Source organism: Pinus tabuliformis, chromosome 7, assembly GCF_031772625.1.
Source record: "Pinus tabuliformis cultivar Carrire ecotype Pingquan chromosome 7, CPIR1, whole genome shotgun sequence".
NCBI classification, from domain to species: Eukaryota; Viridiplantae; Streptophyta; class Pinopsida; order Pinales; family Pinaceae; genus Pinus; species Pinus tabuliformis.
In genome coordinates this window covers 1,840,973,128-1,840,985,446 of record NC_142293.1, presented here as the reverse complement: position 1 = coordinate 1,840,985,446, position 12,319 = coordinate 1,840,973,128, and positions in this window count along the sequence as shown.

The window sequence follows — 12,319 nt, the reverse complement described above, 5'->3', positions numbered from 1 at the left end:
AATACAATATTAAATCTAATGTATTATTCAATTTGTTATATTATAATATATATTAAAATATCATGGTATATATTAACTCTAGATATATATGGAGGGAAGAATAAAGCCATAGAATGATAGAGGTAGAGAGATAGAGGGAGTGACAAGAGAGAGGTGGAGATCAAATGAAGGAGAGGGGAGAGGAGGAATGAAGAGAGAGGTAAAGAGAGGAGTGAGAGGGGAGAGGAGGAATGGAGAAAGAGGGAGATATAAATATAGAGGGGGAGAGAGGGAAGTAGAGAGGGAGGGAGCTAGTGACAAGGTTGGATGGAAGAGAAAGAAATAGAAAGAGAGAGAGAGATGGGGAACATATGGCGGTAGGAGAGAAATGGAGAGAGGGGAAGGACCATAGAGAGGACTTGAGAGAGAGGAGGAGAGAGGGAGGGATAGAGAGATGGACTTGGAAGGGGAGAGAGGGAGTGAAGAATAAATACATAGATAGAGAAAAGTGGAGAGAAAGAGAGAGAGTCATAAGGGAGAGATGGAGAGAGAGTGGGTAATGTTTGGGGTGAGATAGAGAGACAAAGAAGGAGAAATTGAAGGAAGGGGGGAGAGAAGGAGAGAGAAGGAAAGGGGGAGGGAGATAGTGATAGAGTTTGAGGGTGAAGAGAGAGAGAATGGGGAGAGAGAGGGAGGTAGGAGAGAGTGGAAGGAAGGGAGAGAGGACATGAGAGAGAGAGAAGGAGTGATAAGGGAGATAAAGAGAGAGGGAGAGGGGAGAGTAGGAGGGAAGAGAGATAGAAGGGGGAGAGAGGGAGATAAGCGAAAGAGAGAGGGAGATGGTGAGGAAGAGGGCAGGAGATATAAATAGATATGGAGAAAGAGTGTGTATGGTTTTGGGGTTGATATATAGAGACAAAGGAGAGGCAGAAGGAGATAGAGATATAGATGGGAGGTGAAGAGAGGGAAGAAGAGAGAGATAGAGAGAGGGAGGGAGGGAGGGAGAGATAGATGGATATGGAGAGAGAGATAGCATGTGTGTTTTAAGGTGTGATATAGAGATATGTAGATATAGATGGAGGGTGGAGAGAGGGAATAATATTTTTTGCACTTGATGCATTGATTTCAGTGTAGATGATGATTTCTAATCCTATTTGATTGCTTGTACTAGATGCATTGATTATGTTGATTTCTAATTATATTTGATTGCTTGCACTAGATGCATTGATATTAGAGTAGATGTTTATTTCTAATCCTATTTGATTGATTGCTCTAGATGCATTGATTTCACTGTAGATTGTGATTTCTAACCTTATTTGATTGTTTGCACTAGATGTATTGATTTCAAACTTGTAGATGTTGATTTCTAATTATATTTGATTGCTTTCACTAGATGCATTAATTTCATTATATATGTGGATTTCTAATCCTATTTGATGACTTGCACTAGATGCATTGATTTTAGTGTAGATGTTGATTTCTAATCTCATTTGATTTCTTATAGTAGATGCATTGATTTCAGTGTAGATGTTTTTCTAATCGTATTTGATTTCTTATACTAGATGGATTGATTTCAGTGTAGATGTTGTTTTTAATCATATTTGATTGTTTTCATTAGATGCATTAGATATTTTTAATGTTGATGTTGTAGATTATAATAATAATAAAAATCAAGATATGTTCACTAATAGGTAGAGGGGCACTATTAAGAATTAATTTGTTGTTAGGGTCCCACCCTAACCCCCTTATTTATGTAGTTGGATGGAGTCATAGTTATAGTTAAGTAAGGAGTCAATAAAGCCCATATTAATAATTGTAAGTGGTTAACCCGCAATTAATGACGGGACCACAGTTAGTTGCAAATGGGCCATGGTATTAGATAGATGGTATTAATAAGAACCATGGTATTGATCCATGGTATTGCATGTATGAGTCATATATAAAGGATAGAGACTCCCTGCGAGGAGCATCATCTCTTATTTTCTAATCGAGCTCTGCTCTATTGGAGGTTGCCCCCTCGAAGAGGCAAGTGAACATTTCTTTCTGAATAATAAAATACTTGTTGTTGTTTCTCACTATTCTATGCTCTCGGTATATTTCTTCGCATATTCTGTATTCTGGTATCATCTTGCAGGTTAAGAGCATAACAAGTGGTATCAGAGCTCTTTTCAGGGCCGGTGGGATCTCCATTTCTTAGCAAAAAAAAAAAATTGGCTAGAGACGGGTTCCGGTGTCTTTAAACCACGGGATCTGTTGTTGAGCACATAAACCTATAGATTTGGGGAGGCATGCACGCAGGAAATACAAGAGGTGGTCATGCTTGTTGGACTCCCTTGTAACCCCTATGGGTACCCATTCGAGTAGTAGCGCATTAGACAGAACCACGCACGGACTATCTTCCAAGTACCCTCTGGGTATATCGGAAGCCCCCTAGCTCCTTTGAAACCTCGCCATAGATAAACCATCAGCTGTCTTGCTACTACAATACACCGAGAACAGCACTCGGAGAGATTACTCACCCGTACGATAGGGTAGTCGAGTTGTACGACTAAGGGTTTGGTTGATCCTCCTTAGTTAGAGCCCTGAAACATTGGGCCGAGTACTACTGTCAGACCCTTATGTATATTGTGATCTATAGCACCTAACACTCCTCGAGACCATAGTTCCCTTTTCTAACGTGGGATCACGCATAATCTTTGCTAGTTTAGATCTCACAAGAGGGTTTGCAGCAGCAACACACATCAATCCCACAATTCAGAGTTAGCAGACCAGCCATTCCGATCTATTAGATCCATCAGATCCGCAGCAGCAATCTGTTCCGCCGATCAGAGCTACCCGATCAGCCATTCAGATCTCTCAGATCCACCAGATCTGAGTAGTTGTGTGGGGTTCCTATACCGGGGCGTGATTTCCGCAGGACTTTTGGCAGCATTGACATTTTGAGGATTCGGCTACTGCAGTATTCCTAAGCAAGGAGTAAAACTCCGTTAGGAGTTTTCAGGAAAAAAAAAAAATCTGAGACCCTCCGGGGCACTTATTGGTGATCTAGCCCATAAGAATCAGGACGACGAGCTGATCAAGGTGGTACCATTCAATTGTTAGCGAAAAAAATTCGGGCGGTCCCAAATTTCAAGTACATCGGATCGGTGCATGGTAGAAACTAGAGCTCAAGCTATGGCCAATGAGAAGATCGACAAACTTGAACAATCCTTGCAAGCCATCCAAGCTCAGCTTGACAAACTATCTGATGCACTCTCTAAGGGCAAGGAGGAAGCCCGCGAGGAGGCGTATATTGGCAATGGACACAGTGAGGGTGAGTCTAGCCACTCTCTTCACCTCTAGGGCACCCGCCAACAATCTCGTCCGCGACCTCCCAAGCTGGATATGCATAAATTTGATGGTTCTCACCCGGCCGCACGGGTAGCACAAATGGAGCAGTATTTCAATCTGAATAACATCTTAGATAATGAGACTCAGCTTATGGTGGGGAGCATGTACTTGGACAATGAACGATGGCAATGGTGGGAATGGCATCAACGTTGCAATGGAAGTTTTATGACTTGGGCCACCTTAAAAAAAGCTCTTACAGAGCGCTTTGACCAGGAATCTTCTTTTTTGGGTCGTCTCACTAAGCTCTGACAGACTGGTACATTGGATGAATATGTTACGGCCTTTGAAGCCTTAGCTTTCCGCACTAGGGATCTCCCAGATGCATTCTACACAGAATGTTTTATCAGCAGTCTTAAAGAGGCCATACAAGCCTACGTCCGACTACACCACCCTCCCACATGGTCGGAGGCTTGCATGGTAGCTCGTAATGTGGAACGTGCGTTAGCAGCCCAGTCCATTCACCCAAATTTCACCACCAAGGGTCGCCCCCCACAGGCTCACAGCACGACTCAAACACTTAAGGTTCAAAAGGTGTCACCTGCAGAAATGGCCAAAAGAAGAAAGCAGGGATTATGTTACTGCTGTGATGAAAAATACTCCCCAGGTCATAAATGCAAGGAGCCTAAATTTTTTCAAATTGATGCCACTGATTACAGCTCATCAGAGGAAGCCCCACCACTTGAGGAACCGGAGGAGGTAGAAGAGGACAACCAGAAGGACAATGTCCCTAACGAACCAATTATTTCGCTGCATGCTTTGGCAGGGATTTCGTCACCTCAAACTCTCAAAATCAGAGGTTTTATTAAACATCGCTCAGTAGTAGTCTTGATTGATAGTGGAAGTACACATAATTTCATCCATCAAAAAGTCGTGGAAGCAGTGCATTGTTTTGTACGAGCAGTTTCTAACTTCCAAGTCCAAATTGCAGATGGGGGAACAATGAAATGTGAAGGCCGCTGTGAAAATGTCAAACTTCAAATGGGGGATTATCAGTTGAAAACCCACATGTTTGCCATACACATGGGAGGGTGCAACATTGTACTCGGTGTTGAATGGCTTCGCACTCTTGGGCCAATCACAATGGATTTCTAGGAGTTATATATGAGCTTTAAGCAGAACAACTCCACACATACCCTCCGTGGACTCCAGGAGGGAGCTCCCTCTATCATCAGCTCACATAGGATGGAAAAATTGATAAAAAAGGGCCATCATGGAGTTATAGCTCAATTTAATGCCATCCAGGCCGTCGAACCCAATTCTCTGCCGATTCATCCTGAGATGCAACAAATTTTAAATAACCATCTGCCAGTCTTTGATAAGCCTCATGAGCTTCCACCCTCGCGAGGGGAACATGATCATAGCATCACCTTGGTTCCAGGGGCCCAACCACCAAATGTGCGCCCATACAGATATCCGTTCACCCAAAAGAATGAAATAGAAAAAATAATCAAGGAACTTTTGGAAGCAGGTGTCATTCATCCCAGCATTAGTCCTTATTCATCATCGGTGGTCATGGTGCTCAAGAAAGATGGGGAATGGCGGATGTGTCTAGACTTCAGGGCCCTCAATAAGTTGACAGTCAAAGATAAATTTCCCATCCCAGTTTTTGATGATTTGCTGGATGAACTCAATGGGGCTCAATTCTTCACTAATTTGGATCTTCGCTCAGGCTACCACCAAATCCGCACAGACCATCACAGTCTTAAATATTTTTTGGAGCAACGCCTATCCTCCCCACAATAAAATAAATGGCTCGCCAAAATGCTGGGATATGATTATGAGATCATTTACAAGAAAGGGCGCGAAAATAGTGTATGAGATGCATTATCTCGCCAATTTGAGGAGGAAAGTACCCTGCTCGCAATTTCCCTTCCCATTCCAGAATGGAGTGAAGAGGCTCGCAGGGAATGGTTTTCACATCCCTGCCTCTCCCAACTCATTACTCAATTGCAGGCAGCTCCAAATTCCACCAAGGGCTACTCGTGGCAGGATGAGATTCTTTGCTACAAGGACAGAGTCATAATATCACCAACATCCACCCTCAAAAGCCGCATTTTGGCAGAATTGCACTCATCCCCCATTGCAGGACATTCAGGCTTTCAGAAGACATATGCTCGCACTAGAAGATCATTTTTTTGGACAGACATGAAAAAGGGCATCCTTACTTTTGTAGCAGAATGCGATGTCTATCAACGCCACAAAGGGGAGACAGTCAAAGCACTAGACACATTACAACCGTTTCCCATCCTGGCATCTATATGGACAGAGGTTTCTATGGATTTCATTACAGGTCTTCCAAAGTCAGGAAACAAGTCAGTCATCATGGTGGTTGTGGACCGACTTTCTAAGTATGCTCATTTCTGCGCCCTACCCCACCCATTTACACCGAATTTGGTCGCTCAATCTTTCATGGATCAGATCTTCAAATTGCATGGCATGCCCACTTCTATTGTGTCTGATCGTGACCCGATCTTCACCAGTAATTTTTGGCAGGAACTCTTCAGGCTACAAGGCACCCAACTAAAACTCAGTACTTCCTATCATCCACAAACGGATGGTCAAACTGAAGCCGTCAACAAATGTTTGGAAACCTACCTTAAGTGTTTCACTTCAGAAAAGCAACATCTATGGGTACAGTGGTTGCCTCTAGCTGAATGGTGGTATAACACCAACTATCATGCCACCACCAAAGTGACTCCCTATGAAGCAGTTTATGGTCAACTCCCTCCTTCCCCTACTTCTTATATCAAGGGGTGCTCAAAGGTACAAGCAGTGGATCAACTCCTACAAAACCGCACAACCATGCTCACCCATCTTAGAGAGAATCTTCATCAAGCTCAAAACCGCATGAAGCAACAGGTAGATCAACATCGCTCAAAGCGCCAACTTCAAGAAGGGGATCAGGGATTTTTGAGGCTGCAACCATATAAGCAAACTTCACTCAAAGACAAGGGTTGTCATAAACTATCTCCAAAATTCTACGGACCATATCAAGTACTTCAGCTCATTGGAGAAGTGGCATACAAGCTAGCTTTGCCACCCACTGTAAAAATCCATCCAGTTTTCCATGTCTCATGCCTCAAGAAAGTGATTGGGAACAATTGGATGAAAAAGGGTCAATCTGGCTCCAACCTGAACAGGTCCTAGACAAACGAGAACAGCACCTCCACATGATCAGGGAAGGTAAGTGATAACCTTTGGTCGGCCTATAGGCTCTTCAACCTGGGAACCAGCCACTATTCTTTAGCAGTTTCCGCAGCTTCAGCCTTGAGGACAAGGCTATTCTTAGGGGGGGCATGTTAGGGTCGCACCCTAACCCCCTTATTTATGTAGTTGGATGGAGTCATAGTTATAGTTAAGTAAGGAGTCAATAAAACCCATATTAATAATTGTAAGTGGTTAACCGGCAATTAATGGCGGGACCACAGTTAGTTGCAAATGGGCCATGGTATTAGATAGATGGTATTAATAAGAACCATGGTATTGATCCATGGTATTGCATGTATGAGTCATATATAAAGGATAGAGACTGCGTGTGAGGAGCATCGTGTCTTATTTTGTAATTGAGCTCTACTCTATTGGATGTTGAGCTCTGCTCTATTGGAGGTTGCCCCCTCGAAGTGGCAAGTGAACATTTCTTTCTGAATAATAAAATACTTGCTGTTGTTTCTCACTATTCTATGTTCTCGGTATATTTCTTCACGTATTATGTATTCTGGTATCGTCTTGCAGCATAACATTTGTTGTTAAAAGTTGTGATATCTAGACTTAAAATGAATTAGATATGCAAAATATATCCTCTTGCAAAGTGAAAATTGATCCCTAACAAGATGGCCTCCCTTTTTCATCACCAACACATTTGTTGTTAAAAGTTGTGATATCTAGACTTAAAATGAATTAGATATGCAAAATAGATCCTCTTGCAAAGTGAAAATTGATCCCTAACAAGATGGCCTCCCTTTTTCATCACCAACTAATTACTAATAGACAATTACATGTATCCAAAATATATTCAAAATTACTAATAGATAATTGTATACAACAATGTATTCAAAGTATTTATAAGAAGAAAAGATATATTTATAAGCATTCAAAACAAATCAAAATATTCTTCTAGGAGATGTGATAATTGTTTGGAGAACAAATAATGTAAAGATTTTATACATCTGTCCACTCATTAAAAAAATTCAAAAATACATTATTTCTTCACTTCACTTTGCAAAATAGACTATAAATAAAAAATCATCAAAATATTCTTGAAGGAAATAAATTATTTCAAACATTAGGAAAGAAACAAAATATTTCATGAGTAATCTTAGCTTAGTAAATTATTAAAACTAATATCTAGAGGGACACTATTATGAATTAATTAGTTGTGAGAAGTTGTGATACCTAAAATTAATTGAAATAGATGTGCATTATCAATCCTCCTGCAAACTATTGACAAGATTGTCTACCTTCTTCATCACCAACTAATCACTAATAGACAATTACATACACATATAAAAATATAACACAACAATTATAACATTTGCAAACATTATCATTCAAATCCAAAAACATATAAACACACAAAGTACTCAAAGCATCCAAAAAGAGAGGTACAAACCATTCAAGGCAAGCAACAAAGACTAAATTAAAGAATATAATGATATGGTCATGCCAAAGAAAACATAATGTGAATTTTGAAGTTTATCTCAAACATATATATAATAATGATAATATAAAAATATGGAACCAGCTTAGATCCATGTAACACATGATCTAGAGGGATCAAATCCCTCTCGCTGAAAACCTTTCCTCAAGTTCTACAATCCAAAAAAAATTTACACCTCAAGAAATTTGAGGCATGATAAATCCTATGTTAAATAATCTAAATTGGTACATATCCATCAGTGCCATTCTAGTTATAAAAATCCATTAATAAAAATAATTAATTGTTATTGAAAATAATTTAATTATAACCACACGATAAACTTCACTCCTTAGTTCTTTCTTCATTCTATATATTTATCCCTCAATTCACTTCTGCATTCCATTAATCTGTAAAATGGTGTGTAATTCCATTAATCTATAAAATGGTATGCAAATTACACACCATAAGACCACTAAATAAATGAAAAAACATAAACGAAAGGGTAAAGCATTAAATGCAAGAATATAAGAAACAGATGAATTGTAAACCTTTAATTTTTATTTAATAATTATTAAATAAATAATAAAATAATTATATGAATAATTATTTTCCATATATATTAAAAATCAATTTAAGAAGACTGAAATATAGTTGAAAATGAATGATGATCACATGCAAGTTCATAAATGAATTCAGTGGATTCAGGCAACCTGAATTTAAACTAAATAATTACACCCTTTAAATCACATAAAAAAAGATCGAGATAATTGTACTCTGTACATCACATTAAAACGAATTATCTAGACACTAGTAACCGCAACCTAAAATAAAAATCGATCGAGTAATTGCCCTCTGTAAATCACATTAAAAACGAATTATATAAACACCTGTAACCCTAAAAATTCTAATGGTAGACAACGGCTTTCATGGCGATCAACTATTCCTTGCAGCAAACATGTAAAAGTGTGCATTCTGGCGACTCCCGGAGCAATGAATGAACCCATATCCTCGATCATAACAACCTCTGATACCCAAGCATTGATGGTGTGATCGGCGCGTATGATACGCTTGCCATAATAACTGGTTACTCCTCCATACAAACCCAAACTCATCCATCCAATATTCCATTTTATGTTCCTACAGACAACGACTCGTCACAGTCCCCCATTCCAGAACTAACACGATAATGACTTCACCCCGTGCTCAACAAAGTAAATCCGACGTTGAACAGTGCAGGTTTACAATAGGTTTAGGGTTAGGGTTACTGCCTGACGAGCTGTGTAAAAATAGGGTGGTCCTTTCCATTTTATTTTAAAAATTATCGTGACAGTTCTCCCGCATCCCAATGATGCTAGGGCAGAATCCCTATACGCAAGTCTTTTACGTAAAAAAAAGTCTACACAGATATCATATACTCGCGCCCACTGATACAGTCAAATCTAATCGTCGCCAAATCAGTGGTTGGGCATATTTGCCAAAATAAACCAAAAAACAGAAAGATGAAAAAGATTTTGAAGCTACGAACTTTTTTATATATATAAGGAAGGTCATATTGGATGATTTTAGCAGTACTATAAAAATTATTGGAAATGCTCCATTTTTGGATAAAGTTCCACGTAGAAATTTTAGCGGAAAGTTAATCGTTTTGGGTGGTCAAAGTTTTGATGAAATATTTTTTTAGTAAAAAATTATTAATAGAAATTTAAATGTTTGAGGCCTTAAAAAGTTTAAGGTTATAGTTTTTCTAGGTTATAAAAATTTTGAGGGTGTTTAAAGTTATAGGAAATCTTGAAAAGTAGTAAAAAAATTGGAGGGCGTTTATGTTTTATGTAAAAAAGAATTAAGGGTTTAGAAGTTATTTTGGATAAATTGTATATTAAATTATAATGGTTTTGTTTTTTAAAATTTATTTAAATTTTTTTTAGATTTGTATGATTTATAAAAATTAAAAATATTTAGTTTACTAACTATTAATTTAGCTTTAGCCAGAAATAGATTACTCATTATTGTTAATGTTTTGTATTATTAGGAAAAGGTCTCATTACCAACATCCAAACTCATAAAGTAAGCTTATTGATTCTCTTAATCTCATGATGCTCACAAACTTATTTTCAACCTTGACTTGTGAAAGTGCCTCTATGAAGCAAAAAGTAGTATTTGGGGTTTCCTTTTCTTTATGAGCTTCCTCATTATTCTTTACCCCATTAAATTTACTCTTTCAAAATGTTTCTAGCTTATTCTTGAAGTTTTATTTTCTCGCTTCAATGTATTCATTGTATTTGTTACATTTTTCATATTGGCATGGCTAAATTTTGGTATTCAATAGACATTAACTATATTTTAATTTAAATTAAATATATTAAAAAAATATAGCTATTTTGTTGTGGTAAATATATACAAAATTATATGTTCAATCATTAAAATCTAGTGTTTTTTTTTTCTTTTTAATTTATAACTATTAAGGGATTAAATTGACTATATATTTTAACATCAACATATTACATAAGCATATTCAATGTAATATCTCTTTATGCTCACACTTACAAAACTAGTTGTAGAAGATGAATAGTGGCATTTTGTATTTGATGATTCAAAATACGCAAAAATAAATATTGTAATAGTTATATTGGAACATTCATAACATAGCTAAAGGTCTTGCCAATCACTTGCAAAAACTTCAAAGATGGAAACTTTGTAAGCTTTGACTTTCTTTGAGAGAAATATAACTCAATCCCATGGGTGAACACCCATAGACTCGTATTATCTATAGTATCGTACTTTGAGGTTAAGAGATCAAAATAGAATAGCATTAAGGCCTTATTCTAGGCCAAAGAAATACCACTCCTAATAAGATTGGTTCCAAGATAAGTATCTTACAAATCAATCATATTTTTTAATGTCCATGAAATCATATGGTTAGATGGATGGCAACTCAAAGAGTGATTTTCTTATATTGGTATCTTACTCTCAAAAATATTTAGTGAGAAAGAAGAATGTGGAATCAATTCATATTGGTATGCAAGGGTGTTCTCTCACTAAGTTATTGGTAAATAAAGTAGCAAAGGGGTATGTAAGAATTGGATTACATTCCTAGGAATATGCATACCTTCCTGAATATGTAACTTACATTCTTAGGAATATCCATACCTTGGTGAGTATGTGACCTCCATAATTCTCAGTACATTTCCACCTAAGGCCCAAATAGGAATTTTCAAGAAAGTGTTCACATTTTTTAGTGCATATGCACTTCTAGGTAGGCACATGCCCATATTATGTTTTATTAGGAAAAGAAAAAGGAGGTAACTAATCCATTGTTACCTAAAAGATTCCATGTGTTTTCTCCTTCATTGACCAATTTGGAGAGAAATTTTAGTAGAGCTTGAGGAAATGTAGGAGCTTGTTGACTTGGTGTTTCATTGGTTCCAAGTAAGTTTCTATAACTTATTTCTTTTGTATTTCATAAATGTTTAAAATTATAAAAAGCATTAAAAAGAATTAAATTTCCCCTATTTAAATGTGGCATACTTAAATTAAAAAACAATAAGGAGCCTTCAGTGGGAGAAATCCCAAACCCACCATCACCACACGAAGATAGATCAAACCTAAACCCAAAACTAGAAAATTCAAACTTTGAAATAGATGCAAGGTTGAGGTCATTAAGAACCCTTGTATAAGATTTAATAAATGCCAAAGGGCCATCACAACTTTCACAGACCATGTCACTAGATACACTTGTGACTTCTAATGAAAATACCAAGGCTACATTCATACATTTTTTATTATAAGGCTTGAACTTTTTACTATTATAGGATAAGTCAAATAGAAACCAAGTATACTTAGAGACCTCAAAATTTCAAAATAATATGTGATGACATTGTTTATTGACCCTCGAATAATAGGGAAGTCCCTTTGTATCTCTTTAGAGAAAATATGAGTTGATTTTATCTTAGGTCACAATGTCAATTACTTTTACATTTGTGTATTCTAAGGTGTGAATCGTGGATCCACACGATAAATAAAATGATAGTTTCTATGCATTTATAGGTCCTCATCCTCTTAGGTGGAGACCTAACTCGTCTACACAATATCCTCCCATATCATAAAACATTAGCTAGAATTAGTTGTCCATTTCCACCTTGACCAATATCCTAGTGTAACCTAGCACATTCATAACATTATCTTTCCACTATGGATATTTAGGTGATGGTGGATGGGTTGGGTCTTTAGGCCCTGCAACAAATATGGCCAAGAGAGGCCATATGGAAACACTACACATTCTCATCTCAGTTTACGTGACTCTTACATATTCTTGAG